This window comes from Lissotriton helveticus, chromosome 10, assembly GCF_964261635.1.
Source record: "Lissotriton helveticus chromosome 10, aLisHel1.1, whole genome shotgun sequence".
Classification (NCBI taxonomy): Eukaryota; Metazoa; Chordata; class Amphibia; order Caudata; family Salamandridae; genus Lissotriton; species Lissotriton helveticus.
This window is the reverse complement of record NC_136071.1, coordinates 667,749,820-667,763,141: the sequence shown is the minus strand read 5'-3', so window position 1 is coordinate 667,763,141 and position 13,322 is coordinate 667,749,820. Positions and strand designations below refer to the sequence as shown.

The following is a 13,322-nucleotide window of genomic DNA, read 5'->3' as shown; positions in this document are numbered from 1 at the left end:
TGAATGCCTAGGGTAAGCTTCCTGATTTCTTTTTGTTTGTTGATTTTTCCTTATTCTATTGCAAAACTGAATGTTTTCTGGGCAGAATTCAGAAACTACAGGTTGATCAGCTCCCGCAAGCTTTTTACACAATAAACTCAAAATTCCCTCCTTGAAATGTTATCCAACATAAAATCTAGGTTTCATGTTTCCCCTCTTGGGAATGGCTTACCATCTTAGTACAAAATATGTTTGTCTTGGCATGCTACCACTTTGTCTTGCTTACAAAAATGCTCACATATGTTTTAATCTACACATTGTTCTGTGTACACTAATGGAAAAGAAATAGCATTCGTGGCAAGATTTCCCAATGCCAAGGCGATTTTACCTTGAAAACCATGGTGTCTTAATGAACAAAGCCATATTTATTCCCGAAACGTGTCAAGAGGCCAAAAAAAGCAGAATGATAAATACAAAGTAATCCGTAATTAAGACTGCAGATTCAGTTTAATTTAACCTACCTACTTCCAAAGCAGGCTCTTTACTGATTTGTGATGGGTATACTTTTGAATAGTTTATATCCTTAAATATCAGAAATTCAAAAAGGATCAGTTCAGCACTATCCTGATAGCAATGTTAGAAATTACATGTTGGTCACAAAAATGTCTTCAACAGTACAATCATAATATATGCGTAATTCATCAAAAAATGTATCCTTCTTGGGACAAGATGATCAAGCCGAAGTCTTTTTGCATTTCATTTTCTTTTTATTCTCAAACGTCAAAGAAACAACGAGCCAACACGTGTTTTGTCGGTACAGAGTCCATACCAAGGCTTTCTCAAGGCTAAACGATGTTGGAATCAAACATGCCGTATCGAAATGTGGTATGATCATCTCAAAAATTGGATCATTCACTACGGGATGCGGGCAAAGTAATAGGCGCGAAAATGTAAATATCATGCCAGACCCGGGCTAAAATAAAATCCTGGAACACAGTTCTCAGACGACGTGAAGGACGGACTGTTCGCTACTAATAGTTATGATAGCGTCCTGTCCCCCTGATAACGCGTTATCATGCGGACAGGACGCTATCACTCTGGATCACGGATATGGTTTCTTACACATTGAGACTACTGCCATAACTATTAGTAGCGAACAGTCCGTCCTTCACGTCGTTGGACGGGCAGAATAACTAGTACACAGGACTACTGATGCCGATGTTCTTGTCTTCACTACACCCTTATTTCCACAAGTAGTGGAGACACCTCGGGATTACTATAGTCCGCCATTGCCAAGAGGGTCTTTCCTCCAACGGCATCTGAGAACTGTGTTCCAGGATTTTATTTTAGCTCGGGTCTGGGCTGATATTTACATTTTCGCGCCTATTACTTTGCCCGCATCCCGTAGTGAATGATCCAATTTTTGAGATTATCATACCACATTTCGATACGGCATGTTTGATTCCAACATCGTTTAGGCTTGAGAAAGTCTTGGTACGGACTCTGTACCGACGAAACACGTGTTGGCTGGTTGTTTCTTTGACGTTTGAGAATAAAAAGAAAATCATATGCAAAAAGACTTCGGCTTGATCATCTTATCCCAAGAAGGATACATTTTTTGATGAATTACGCATATATTATGATTGTACTGTTGAAGAAATTTTTGTGACCAACATGTCATTTCTAACATTGCTATCAGGATAGTGCTGAACTGACCCTTTTTGAATTTCTGTTTCGGCAGGTCTTTCAGATTTGCTTTAGTCACCCTAGGTAGTGAGTGACGATGGTCTTCCTAGCACTCCGTCTGTACTGTCAGTAATTGTGACAATCTTGTGCCCTAACTAACAAGTTTTTTGATATTTATTTGAATGTGCGGTTACACCCTTTTAGGGAACACCACTACCAATTGCTTCTGTCATCCTTAAATATCACATAGCACTTGGATTTCACTGCCAGGGCAGTTTTTAGGAAGTATGCACCAGTGCCAAGAAGTATTCAAAAGGTCATCATGTCCCATCTTACTCTTATATTTATTCATCTTTCACCTAGATTTATTCAGATTATGCACGGTCCTAGACTTAGTCACAGATATGCAACTGTTAACAGCTGATTAAATTAAGTGGCGAAGAGATGTTTTAAACTTTTAATATCTTGCTTGCTTATACCAATTGATTATTCTTTTCCTGATCATGTTCCTCCATTCTACAAGTTTCTCAAGAAAAGTGGTACCCGTAGTGGTAGATTTGTGTTGATGGTACCACTCATTCATGTATTAGTTCATTTGCCTCTTACATGCAGTATTTAACGTGTATGTGAAAACTACTGTGTATCATGGCTGTAACTTCATGCTAATGTATACTCTCCATCCAAGCCCCCTTCTGTATCATCCTGTCCCGCTCTGTTCACTAAACTCATACATTCTGCACAAAACTGTATTGCTAGGGTACGTCATTTCCTAAGAACTTCCCATTGTGAAGGATATTTCTTCCTAAAGATTCCTCACCTCTTGAATACACAGACACAAGAGGGATCCGGAAGCTTCGCAATAGCTTTCCCGTGCCAGGTGCTGCTGGCTCCATCTCTGTGTCAGTTGCAGCTCAGAGATGACATCACTGGAGCCTTTAAGCACCATTCCGGCATCCTGATGTAATTTCCTTTTGATCTGCAGTCCTTGACACAGATCCATACTGCTGTCTGTGAATCGCCCCAAAAAATAATTTTTGTAGTGTTTAGATTTATTCTACCCCCAAATAAAGTATGAGGCGTTAAGCCCTTCCACTCCTGTCATGGACTTATGTCCATTTCAGACCCCCACAAGGTCTGTCTATTGTTCCTTGGGCTGAAGCACAACTCCAAATCGTTTGACAAGTGCTGCCTCATGTACACTAACACAGTGAGTAAGAGGCAAAACTTTCTTTGGTGTATGTAGTTAGCCTCATGCTCTGTGCCTATGACTGTCCTCGTCTGAGTCCAAGTCGTGCTCTTCACCTTCCTCCAAATCTTCGAAGACGAAGAGAAGGAAACACAAAAAGAAGAGTAGACACAACGTCTCCTCTCCAAATATTGCTTCTGCTGGTGAGGTAGGTTTCCTTGACTTTTGCACGTCATTAAAGGTCTTCAACTATTCAGAGCTGGGTAATGTTATTCTGGTTGAAGAGCCCATGCTGACACCTGACACACTTCTGGCCCCGGTCTCTGCTTCAATGCCTGCACCCTTCTCAGATTACTAGGAACTTCTGGTGCAGAATATAGTGCAGTTTAGGAATGCTATGGTTCCATATAGTGTGCACCCGGGCTCTATGGAACAATTTGGGCACCCGATTGGGATACATGGTGAGGATTCCCACTGTGTTAACTGGCCTCAAAACCATGCTATAAGGTGGCCTCTGGTGCTGGCCAGACCTGTCAGGGCACCCAGTACCCTGCTGGTAGCCCCTGCTCTGCTGTTGGCCCTTATTCATATGTCATCACCAGCTTATGCCCACCGTCAAAACCCTTCCCCACAGACTAATACTCTTCTAATGTGTTCCAGAACAGATGTGCAAGAGCTAGCAGAAGATGCCAGGCACAGGATATGCACCCAACCTTGCCTTGCGCCAGGGAAAGAATACCTGGAGGAAATAGAGGGTCCGGCTCCGATCCAAATCAAATTCCCCACGTGATCCTGCATGAGGATAAGACCAGTGAGGGAGCAAACTTGCTTCCTCTTGCAGTCTCATACAAAAGAACTATTTGACAATACCGAATGGCAATGGGCTTGATATCGTGCCAGAGATGGATATTTGCTGCAGGTTTAAGGAAGGCAGCAAAGGGGCTAGGGTTGCCACTTCCCACAGTTGAGGCCAAGTCAAGTATCTTGACTGAGATACTCTTACCAGCTTCAGCAGCCTTTAAACCACTTGCTTCATTTAATAATGCTCTAATGTAGCCAATTAAAGTGACATGGGACAAGCCGACATCTGCTTGTCCGTCACCAGACTTAACCTCTACTGTGCGTTATATCCAGGAGTTCCAGCTTTTATCTTGATTAATCCTTCTCCAGGAGAGCTTGACAATGCAAGCCTGGTCTTTCGTTAGCCTTTTCCACAGCACTACCAAACATAAAATCTTGGAAGTTGAAAGCCATGGGCCAAATGGTGTTCTCAGCTGTGAGGCTGGTTCTGAGATTAATGAACAATGCATGCCTTCCTGCCAAATCCACCAATGTGCAGGGGGCTGACATAAACACCTGAATGACAGTTTGCTGAGGGGGTGATGATGGTGAGGATGCCCTCAGGCCCCTAGAGCAGGCCTGGAAATTGTGTTCGGTGATGAGGGCCATGGGGTCCTCCATGGCCCCAAAAAAATTGCTTGGCTGTATTGCACACGCTTCTCAAGTGACGTTCAAACCAGCCATTTGAAGGCTGTTAACTATTCGGTAAGAAAGCGTATTCAGCCCTCAAACGATTTAGTGAGTGCCTAATCTTTGGGCCTGTAGGTTTCAGCACTTGATCTTTGCAGGCAATACACGAAGGTTTGAGGGTTCTTCAGACTTCCTTTTCACCAGCCTGTACAGCCCATCCAAAAACTTTGGGGGCCCCACTGCGTAGAGGCTTATCATAAGCCACCCTGAGTCTGGCATGCCCTACTGCCAGGCCTAGCAGATAACCGCAACAGTTACGTATTCACGGATTTTCAAATACTGTTTTTTTTAAAAAGAGGTTCGGAAGGTGTGATTGGTGGAGGTCCATTACCAAAACTTTACATAGATTATTTTAGTTTTGTTAACGCTGGGCAATCTTCGCAAAAAATATGCCCAGTGATGGACAATGAATTACAATTTGTAGTCTCCCGGAGTACTATAAAATAACATAAAACTTATTTTAGTAATTGCAAAAACTGCATGGTGAAGCCTTGAAGTACGAATGTTCAGGAGATGTTGAATTTACTGCACCTGGTAAATTCTGCAACCCAGAGTATTGGATTATAGCGGATGCTGTAAATGTCACCCCCATTTGGAGAATTTGTAAACAGGATGTAAATTACCAAAAGACAGACCCAAAATATGTCTGTTCCTTGGGATACTAAAATCTTAAGGTGGATGTGCTGGCATGCTCCCTGAACGTGAGAGTAGAAAGCTTAAGTCTGCATCATCTTGTCAATCACGAGTGGCACCTCCATCTAAAGGTGGTCCAACACCATTCGCTCTGTGGGGGCATGCCTAAAGGGTGACCTTTTCACTACTCATGAGAGTGCAAAATGCCCACAGTTCATTGTGGCATGTGTTTTGGATGATATGGTATTTCTACTTTACAGTGCATTTCCCCATGCCCTAAGTTCCTCAAGTGTTGTGTCCAGTCTTGACACAATTTCAAGTAATTCTGCCTGTTATGGACTTGCCAAGAAGGGTGTGGTGTGCTGGCCTCCTGCGACTCTCCCTTTATCCCCCTGCTCCAGTCACCTCTGAGAGCAGATGTCCTCTCCCAGTCAGTCTCTGTTGGCATCCACCATTTACCCATTTCTACACAGACAAACTGGTTCTGAGAACGAAATAGTCTTTCCTGCCTAAGGTTGTGGGGACCCCATTCTATACATGGCAGTCATTACGCTTCTCGCATTTTTCCTTTTGTCACATCCGAAGAAAAAGTACGCAAAGCTTCATAGGCTGGACCCTCGTAGGGGAGTCTGCTACTTCATCGTCAGACGAAGGAGTTCAGATTAGACAGTTCGCTCTTTGTTGGATATGTGGGCAGCAAGAAGGGCAATGTAGCCCAGAAGGTAACTCTGTCACCATGGATTGTCCTTTGCATTAGGATCTTTAATACCCTTGCTAAAAAGGAACTGCAGAAGGAATCTCTGCTCATTCCATAAGAGCGAAGTGGCAAATACACTTGTTCCATGCTGCGGGATGCACTGGTTTACCACTCTATCAGACCAAATAGTGGGGAGGGGGTCCTGCAGTGGTATTTATTCACGAGGCGAGAAATATGCTGGTAGAAGTATCCTACAGAAGAAAAAAGTTAACTTCTGTAACTATATTTCTGGTGTATACTCTTACCTTTAGATTCTGCACTGATCCCACCCAACACCTCGTTCTGAAGGATGGTCCTAGACCTCTAAAAATTATTAAGGTTGCCATTTCCGGTACTGTAAGAAATTAGAAAGAGTATGCTTGGAGGCAATATTTACCTTCTCCTCAGGACATTTACAAGAATTACCTAAAGAAATATCATACTGTCCTAAAGATGGCCCAAGCCTTCTATTTTGATAGAAAACTCAATGCTGCCTCAAATAAACTTTGGAACTTTTCCAAAGCTCAAAAGCTTTTCTACATCTGAACACATATGGCCTGGACATCACCGCATCCCTGGAAATGTTTCAACAAGGGTCAGAAAAGGCTATTATGGAGTGTTAGTCCGTTCTCCAGCTAACATTGGTCTGCCTTCAATTTTTGCTTTAGCAGTTAAGGTCATCAACACTGTTTCTAACTAGTTTTCCATTACTTCTATGCCTACTGCTGTGGTTCCACTCATTTGGAATCAGGCTAAGATCAGTTTCTAAAAATAAATCTAGGGCTGACTGCCCAGCAGTCCAACTTAATACGCATTTCTCATACCCAGTGCTTCCAACATGCTGGAGAAGCTGATCAGCTCTCAGACTATATGGAGCAATTCAGATTGCTCAATACCTCCCAGTTGGGTTTCCGCCCCTGAAATAGCACAGACACAGCACTGTTGGAGGTGTCTGATTACATCAAGTGGACATTAGCTCAGAGGAGAAACACTGCCTTGATCTTATTAGACCTTTCAGCAGCGTTGGCTATTGCCTCCCATCCAATCTCAAGGACTTTGTGGGTCAGGAGCCAGGCTCTTGCATGGATTAAGTACTTTTTAGCAAATAGAGATAAACCTGTGTGGATGGCTCCATACTCCTCTGCTTCCTGGCTCTCAACCTGAGGTGGCCTCAAAGCTTATCGCTGAGGCTCCACCCCTTTAATGTATGTAAGACTTTGCTGATCCCCTTGGTAGAGTCCTTTGGTTTTCAGATAGTCTATTTTGCAGGTGACTCCCAAATGCTACTCTCATTTGAGAATGGGCCTTTTACAATGTCAAGATTCTTTAAAGACCTGTTTAGTATCAGTAGTTAACTGGATGCTTGCCATTCACTTACAGTGTAACTCAGGCAAGACTTAAGTCTTATTGTTTGGAGCTTTCCATTTCAGGTTTTGAGAGAATTGCTTGCCAGATACCTTGCAGCATATTAGCCCCTCCCCTGCCACTCCGCCGCACCAGCGGCACAGAATGGGTCAGTGAAATCGGACCATGATATCTGTTTTTCGGCCCTAGGTAAAGGCTGTAGTATGCTTTTGTTTTGCAATGTTACAGGCTCTGAAAAATTTCTATCTGACCAATACTTCTAGACGCGGATTCCTTACCTTAGATATATCCCTAAGCATCAGACTGGATCTGGAAATTTTAAATGAGCAGTACCTGGAGCGCTTCAAGGACTGCAGGCCTACAGCCAGGTCCTTGGGTGTTTCCATGACCCCCCTGCCAGCCCCAGTCTGCCTTTCGCTGCCAAGGAAGAGGCTTCCGGACGCATTCTTACCCGGCCAGCCACCATTGTGTGCAGACCCTGTTGGTCGGGCAGCCAGAGGTTGGGCCAGCCCACCCCTTCCCTGGTGGCGGCAGCCTCCAAACCTCTTGTGTTCACCCTCCGACCATCCTGGGCAACCAGTTGGAGGCAGGATATGCCATCACCTGCACCACTGGAGGTCAATAACATCATACCTCTGGGTTCCCTCAGGGGTCTCCAACCTTTTCTGTAGTGAGAGCTACTTCTGACCAGTGAAAATCATCATGAGCTACTGAAGGCTAAGCAACTCAGTGTTGCAGGACACCCCCACACCCAGCTTCATTGACTTTAAGGCTAATGTCCATAGAGCCAGAAACTATGGTTTGAAAAAAATACTTTGACTAGGGTGGCTATGATAGGGCTGTCGTGCGTCATGGGCTTTGGGGATGTATGAATGTGTGTCTATGAATGGGATATATGTGTATGGGTGACTGAGAGTCTGTATCATATGTACTTGTGGCACAGGATATACCTTTCGCCATATGTGGCACCTTACATTCATAGCACAAACATACTACCATTTTTTTTTTATGGAAGAAATTAAGAGCTCAGAAAAATGTTCAAAGATTGGAACATTTTGTCTGCACTTTGAATTTCTCCCACTTAAAAAATTACTATATTTTTCAGTTATACATATGGCACAGTGTCTACCGGAAGCATGGGGCCTGCTGTTTTTAAATACAACACTTTGAAATAGGATAACATTTAAATGAAAAGTTAACTTATGTATTTAGGTAAAGTTTCATTTTAATTTTCTCCCATTCAAAAGCATTCAGAAACATAATTTTGTTCTCATGCTCCAATATTGAGTTGGCAAGGAATTTTGTTTGAGATTTAAATAGCTCAGTGTTTCAGTTCTTCACCTTTGTGCCCAGCCAGTCCTAAATCTGATTGAGTGCTTCTCATTATCAGGCCTTGTTGTCTGCAGCCTGATGATGATAATGTAAAATAAACACAGCCTTCCCTTAACTTTTAAAGGAAAATGTGACGAAGTGCTCATTTAAAAATTAACTCAAGGCTGTGAGCTACTCAGAAGGTGTAATGCTAGCCCAGGATTGACTGGTGTTAGACACCTTCTCCAGATTGTCCAAAGGGCCTATTCCCTTCCCTTCATGACTACCCCTCAATACATTCCACCCACTTACGGCAGGCTGACAAAAGACCATATCTCCTTTGTCTGCCAGAAAGTGGCAGCCTCTTGGCCAAGGGAGCCATAGGGAGGGTGCTAATGCCAGAAGTAAGTTGTGGTTGTTATTCCCGCTACTTTCAGGTGTCCAAAAAGGACGAAGGCCTTCATCCTATTCTAGAACTGTGGGTCCTCTACTTCCTCAAGAGGAGAAACACAAAATGCTCATGCTCGCTCAAGTCCTATTGGCCCTGGACTAGGGAGACTGGATGTTAGCGCTGGACTTGCAGGATGCATATTTTCACATCCCAGTCCTTCCAGCCCACAGATGTTACCTGCAGTTCACAGTTGACCATGAGCAATTTTAGTTTGCCGTGCTCCCTTTTGACCTTACCATCATCCCTCGGGTGTTCACCAAGATGATGGTGGTGGTTGCAGCTCATCTGCCACGATCAGGAGTCTCCCACCTATCTCGAAGACTGGCTGTTGAAGGTGGGCTCTCCCCAGGCAGTCGTTTCCCACCTCCAGACTACTGCGGACCTCCTGCACTCGCTGGGGTTCACTATCAACGTGCCGAAGTCACACCGGTCTCACTCTCAGACACTCCCTTTCATCGGGACTGTCCAGGACACAGTGCGGTTTCTGGCTTATCCTCCAGAACAGCGAGTCCAGGATATTCAGGCTATGATACCGATGTTTCAGCCTCTGTCCTGGGTTTCTGAGAGACTGACTCTGAGACCACTGGTCCTCATGACGTCGTGAATCCTGCTTGTAACACATGCCCACTGGCATTTGCGGGCTTTGCAACGGGACCTGAAGTTCCAGTTAGCGCAGCTTCAGGGGAATCTATCAGACCTGATCCAGATCTCGGAGGGAACTTTGCAAGATCTGCAGTGGTAGTTAATGAACCGTAATTGAGTCACCGGCAGACCCCTCTCCTTTCCCCAACTGGATCTGACAGTAGTGAAAGAGGGATGGGGTAGCCATCTGGGAGAGGCAGATGTCGGAGGTCTCTGGTCTCTGATGGAAACCAGACTCTACATCAACCTACTGATGCTCAGGGTGATCAGGATCGCATTGAAATTCTTTCTACACTCCATCAAGGGAAGGCTAGTGCAGGTGTTCACTGACAACTCTACCGCCATGTGGTATGTAACAATCGGGGCAGGTGTGGTTGTGAACCTTTTGTGAAGAGGCATGGTGTCTCTGTACATGGCTGGAATATGGTGGTTCAACGCCTGGCAGATTCTCTGAATGCCAGGGCGGACAAACTCTGCTGAAGGTGCCATGCGGATTACAGATGGCATCTCCATCCAGAGCTCGTGCAAGGTCTCTTTCGGCGTTGGGGAGAGCCTCAGTCAAATCTGTTTGCCACTGCCAAGAATGCGCAATGTTTGCAAATTTGCATGCTGGAGTTTCCAAGGCGGCTCTTGCTCTGAGTCGATTTTCATCTAGAGTGGAGCTCAGGCCTCTAGTAAGCCTTTCTGCCTGTACCACTCCTGCCCAGAGTTCTCAAGACGATCAGGAGTGACAAAGACCCAAATCATCCTTGTGGCTCCAAACTGGTATCCTGAGCTGTTGGGCTTAGCCGTTGGTCCTCCGATCAGGCTTCCCCTTTGGTAGGACCTTCGGTCACAGCAGGTGGAAAGGGTTCTTCACCCGAACCAGTCTGAAGAAATATAAACCTCCTAAGGGGTTCACTGATACACCTGGTCCTTTTAACCAACAAAGAAGAAATTGGCACAGAAGCTGTAATATAAAAATAATTCATTTATAACCTCACATGAGGGAGACTGCGTCATACGGTACCCTCAGGCCACTGTAGGAGGCATTCTAAGGAGTACAGAGAACAGGGACCTTATATATGCTTAGGTTACATTGGTCAGCATAAAGCCAAGGGGAGGTCCTGGCACATGTAAGCATGCTTACTGACTAATATGGCTATACAAAATTTGCTTGCTCAACAAAGTTGGAGGAGAGACATTTCTCCTTACATCAGCAAGAATAGCCTGACAGTTCTATAGTAGGAGCAGGTGCATTCGAACAGCTAGGCCTTTCTGAGCATGTACAAGGCTCTGGAAGAGGGAGAAAGCACATGGCTAACTAAGACGGCTGCCAAGTACAAAATGGCTTTCCGCTCATGCTAACAGCGATTCCTGCAATCTTTAACAAGTCAACACTCCACCTTCACGCGTGGAGATGAAGCAGCGACAGTTGACCGCTTTTTACCTTCTGCCCGAAGTCTGTAATGTGTTTATTTTTTAAACAAGTTTTTATTTGCTTTTTAAACATAAATGAAAATAAATACATGTGCCAATGAATATCAAACATAGTTCATCAATACTTGTCGCAGAGATTCCATCTTCTTCAAACATGTACTTCTAGAACAACACAGTGAGCAGATATCCAATATGTTAGTTTTTTTTCTTGGTAATGTTAATTCATAGTTGTAGGGTGCAGGATGGTAAAAAGCGGGAAGGCAGTGTGGTATGGTATGGTATGGTCTGGTCTTGGGGAGATTCCCATTGGTGAGTGATAGCTATGTTGCGGACTAGTCTGGGTGGCCCAAGGTCTGGAGGTAATCACGTAATGGCTGCCATATATCAATGTTTTGTGCGGTCTGTGGTTGAAAGAAGGCATTATCTGTGCTTAACTTGTCGCAGTTGCACATTTGTTTGAGCCAGGTAGGTGATGAGCGTGTTGTGTTGCTCTAATGTATCACAATTTTGTGTTCAGCAAGTAAGCGGGATATGGAGGCGATTCTACATGAGGACTTGGTTATGTCAGCAACATATCCAAGGAGTGCTACCACTGGGTCAGTTTGGAAAGTAAGTCACAGCATTGCCGCAGTGTGTGAATATATAGCAAGCCAATAAACATAGATGACAGGGCATGTGAGGTGTGTGAAGTCCGCACCAGGAGCCTGGCCTTTGGGGCAATGGTCGGGTCTAGCTGTGTCGTATTTAGCAGTATCAATTGGCGTGACATATGTCCTATGTAGAAATGTAAAACGTAGTAGTTGGTGTTAATGGTTAGAGGTTTCTGGGTTTGGGTGCAACAATAGGACCATATTTTATCCGTTATCGAGATGCCCCAATTCCCTTCCCCTGACCCTACTGGTGGTGTCTGGCTTCAGTGCTAAGCATGTGCGATACATTTTGGATGTCTGGTGTGCACCTTCTGGATTTAATATAACCAACAATAGGAGAGGAAAGTCTTCCGGAGCGAGAGGGTAGCCAGGAATATTGGAACATATTCACATATAGAATACGAAGCGATGCATGTACGGCATATTTTGGAATTTGGGATTATCTGTAGGACGTGGCCGTTAGGGAACAAGTCGCCTATAGTGTAGATGTTGTAGTGGCATAATATATGCTGAACTAGTGGTTCACAAATTAAAGGGAGCCATGGGTTAATCTTGAGGGGCAGCGCTGGAGAGTAAAGAAGGCCATTCCCCAGCTTACATTGTAATTTACGCCATTGCCAGCATGTGGTGGATATGGTCAGAATGTCATTGGCGTAAAGAGGAATAATTTTGGGTAGAACTGCCGAGTGTGAGAGATCTTGCAGCTGGGCTAGTTCTGGTCTCAGTTATTGGATACATGCATCTGGTTGGTACCAGCTGTGTGTATTTTAGTATTGGGCTGGTGTGTGTATTTTAGTATTGGGCTGGTAAATAGTATAGTTGTAGATCAGATACTCCCAGCCCTCCCCCCTCGTACGGCAAAGTGAGTGTCCCATTTAACTCGCAGGCAGCGCCTCGCCCAGAGTAATCTAATGAGGTGGCCCTGCAAAGTATAAAAAATAGAGTTCGGGAGTTGTATTGGAAGGTTAAGAAAAAGGTACAAGAACCGGGGGAGAACAATCATTTTAATAATCGTGACACCAGGGAAAGTGGTAGTTTGATCCATCTTTCGACCTGCATATCCAGGTGCACGATCGTAGGGCCATAATTCAGTTGTAATAGTTGGTACTTATCTCTATGCCGTTCAATACCGAGATATATCTTATGTGAACCTCGGTCCGTTTATGGGGGTGACCGGTCTGGACGGGTTGTGTAGCTTCCGTGAGGGGTAAGAGCTCAGATTTGGCCCAGTTTATCCGTGCCTCTAAGAATTTACGACTTGCACTACCTCCTCTACCAAGGGAGAGAGATTGTCGGCAGGTTGTCTAATAAAGAGGAGGATATCATCTGCGTATAATGAGAGCAGCAGTAACCCCTGCTTCAATTGGAGGCCACGGTGGAGGTGGCCCACCTGCATGTGACGGGCTAAAGGATCCATGGCTATAATGAAAAGTAGGGGGAAAGAGGGCAGCCCTGCATAGTGCCTCTGACAATGGACAAACATTCAGAGTGGGAGCCAATAACCTGCACACAGGCCTCTGGCTCAGAGTACAGTAGCTGAACCAAAGAGATGAAAAGAGGGGGGATCTTGAGTTTCCGCAAGACTGCCATCAGGAAGGGCCATTTAAGAGAATCAAATGCCTTTACGGCATCTAGAAGGGCTACGGCTGCAGGAACTGTCTGTGATATCCTGTGGAGGACCACAAATATTGTACGAAGATTGAATGAGGTTGATCTATGGGGAACAAACCCGGA

At 44.7% G+C, this 13,322-nt stretch overlaps 1 protein-coding gene across 2 annotated transcripts in view; it reads left to right on the top strand.

Annotated features, from left to right (window-relative positions):
• Positions 1–13,322, top strand: part of WDR48 (WD repeat domain 48) — a 469,392-nt gene that overhangs the window by 394,767 nt on the left and 61,303 nt on the right. The window lies entirely within an intron of this gene.